The sequence below is a fragment of the Rhinolophus sinicus genome, linkage group LG10 (assembly GCF_036562045.2).
Source record: "Rhinolophus sinicus isolate RSC01 linkage group LG10, ASM3656204v1, whole genome shotgun sequence".
In the NCBI taxonomy this organism is placed as follows: Eukaryota; Metazoa; Chordata; class Mammalia; order Chiroptera; family Rhinolophidae; genus Rhinolophus; species Rhinolophus sinicus.
The window spans coordinates 6,955,354-6,958,718 of NC_133759.1; positions in this window are offsets into that span (position 1 = coordinate 6,955,354).

Consider the following 3,365-nt stretch of genomic DNA (forward strand, 5'->3'; position numbering starts at 1 on the left):
TGTCTTCTAAAGGAGAAAAAGAAAAAAGAAAAAAGAAAAAAGAAAAAAGAAAAAAGAAAAAAGAAAAAAGAAAAAAGAAAAAAGAAAAAAGAAAAAAGAAAAAAGAAAAAAAGAAAAAAGAATGAAGTACTGATACAGGCTACAACTTGGATAAACCTAAAAAACATGCAAAGTGAAAGCAACCAGACATAAAAGGTCATATATTGCATAATTTATATGACATATGTAGAATAGGTAAATCCATAGAAACAGAAAGCAGATTAGTGGTTGCCAGGGGCTGAGAGGAGTGGAGAGTAAATGCTTAATAGGTGCCAGGTTTCCTTCTGGGGTAATGAAAATGTTTTAGAACTAGATGAAGATGGTGGTTGCACAACACTGTGACTGTACTAAATGCCACTGAATTGTATACTTTAAAATGAGCGAATTTTATGAAACATAAATAATACTTCAATAAAGCTACATAAAAACAGATTGGTGGATATACGACAAAGCGTATGTAGCAAAGGTCAGAGACTGTATGATCTAGATGATAAGTATACGGATGCGCACTGTGCAATTCTTTAAACTTCTTTGAATGTTTTAAATTTTTCATAACAGAAGTCGGGGGAAAGTTTGTCAAATTTAATTCAATGACAATCACTTGCATAAACAAATGTCACAGTAAACAAAAGATTGACCCTTACACTACTGCATCAAATAATTCACTTGGACCTTTTACTTACTCCTCAAAACGAAAAATTCAAAGGAGTCTTGAGCAGGTTAAACTGATTATACAACATGAATTTTGGCGTAAGTAGATGAAAACTCTCACATGCATCTGTAATGCTGGTAACTTCACGACACGCTCGCCCTCCCAGACCTCGCCTTACTGCTCCACGGGATGCTCTCCTCCCAGTCTAGTCTGTCAGCTCCTTAAATGTTGCTGTTCCACAAGCTCTCAGGCCTGCCCTCTTCTGATTCCCTGGCGTGTCCCTGAGAAATCACATCCATCCTAATCCTTGGTCAGTGCGACTATAAGCCCCAAAGAATCCCTCTCTCTCTTTTCCTGGGAGCTGGGAAAGGGAGTGTGACTGATCAAGATGGGGAAGGGAGGGTGTGTAGTGGTACAGGCAACCCCCGTATAACACGGCACTTCTATAACATGGTTTCACTCTAACACGGTTCGAGAATTGGGGAAAATCCTCGTACAACACGGCATCCTAGAACACGGTTTGAGAATTAGAGAAATCCCCGAACAACACGGAGCGTAATAGGAGATTTTAAGAGCAAAAGATATCTCGTTTGAAATTTTTCATTTGAGCGTGGATGCCCTATCAGATTTGACTGCAGAATTTAAAAATTTGTTAGAATTTTAAATCCATTTTGTTCGTGGAGTATTAAGTTCAGAGGATGAAGCTATCTTGTCAAAAAGAAAACGCCCTTGGTTAATGGTGCTTAGTAGTGATGGCGGAGAAAACATTATTTAATACATATTAATATGTTATACTTTTGGTGAAAATTGCTTTAGTAAAGATATTTCTCTTAATTATAAAAATATAATAGTATATTTAAAAAATTTTTGGAACCTAACCCCTTTTCGTACTAGTTCTGTTTCACATAACACAGATTCGCATAACGGCATTTTTAGGAACCTAACAACCGCGTTATAGGGGGGTTACCTGTATAAAGTTCATCAAAGACTGAAGGATGCCCTCAAGTCTCTGGTCCAGACAAGGCTTTCACAGAGTCAAAGATGGGGTCAGAGCAGAGGCCAAGTGCAGCCCATTTTCTGTGCCCCCAAAACTGACCCATAATGGGTCAGAAGCCTCTGAGGGAGCTTTCCGTCCAGCTTGAAAGGACTGTGGGGTCACCTGCTGCCATTTAGCCTACATACTACTCTGCATTACCAATCCAATCTAGCTGTGGTTTGCTATTGCATTTACAATCTCAGTACCCTCAGATGTTTGCAGATCTTTATTTCAGGAAGCACTTAGCTACGTGCATGTCAAAAAGCACTTTGCTGCTGTTTCATAGTATTTCTCAAAGGTTGCATGCAAACATCTTACGTCATCCTCTACATTCTGTTTGGGACAGACACAAAAGATACTTCTCTCATACAGGTCCTTAAAATATGTCCACCTATGCATAGATACCTAAAGAAGAAGACTGCTGCCGGGGAATCAAGTTTTCCTTTGTTTTTATTTTTTTATTTTTATAAAGGGGAACGCAGTAAATGTGCCACACAATTCTATCCATGTTTCCTAAGTAAGGCTTGGGAGGGTGGGGGGTGGCGACCAGGGGAAATCCAGGATATGGGCCAATGAAGCTAAGTGTATCTGCTTCAGCTGCTGTTTCCAGCAAGCCGTTACTGACATGGCTAACAGTGCACGAGTCCACAGCCTCAGCATTTCATTAGATATTCTGGAGGCACTTTCTTCTATGATCTAAGGACTTCAGAGACTACAGAAATGAAACAGTGTAAACATCAAACTGTCAGCTGGGAATGGAGACCATCTTGGCAAGATAAAACTTCAGCATCTGTGTGGCCTCTGAGCTACTCATTACCAGGAGGCAGCTGCAGGATTCAGGAGCTTGGGGAGGGCAACTGCAGCCGCGATTTGGTTATCAGTTTCTACTATGACTTGCTGCCTCGTTCTATGTTTCAACTTATTGTGTGTCTCTTTTCATTAGGTCCCTAAGCAGAAAGCAGACTGTGGTAAAATAATTTTTCAAATCACAGGTCCCCCAAGTCCACCTGAAGTTTGTTAGTAAACAAGCCACAAATTTCTTCTCTGGTTTCCACCAAACCCTTACCCTCCACCTGCCCTCCCCAAATCTCCAGGCAACCAACCACTGATTTACTTTCCTTTACAACAGATTTGGCATTTTCCAGAATTTTATATGATTGAAATCATAAAGTATTTACTCTTTGCTCCCCTGGGATCCCTCATGCAGCACAGTTATTTTGAGATTTATCAATGATGCTTATCTGAGCAGTTCACTCTTTTTATAATGCTAAGTATGTTGTTCTACAGGCATGCCATTATTTGTTTGTTTATCTGTTTGTGGATATTTGGGTTGTTTCCAGTTTTTGGCTATTACAAACAAAACTGCTAAAGACATCTGAACACCAAACAAAAACAAATGGAGGGGGACAAAGGTATGTGAGGGCAGCCAACCAGCTTGAAGTAGAAGCCAACATAAATAAGCTAGCCAAAAAGATTCAATGTGCTCTACTACAAGTGTCATACAATTCAAAACTTTTAAAACATTCACACTGTATTTATGATTGCAGACACCATTAGTCATTTTTACAGCTACTTACTCGTATTATCAACATGGACATAAGAACCCACTTTCATCTTGACAATCAATGAAATATGGAG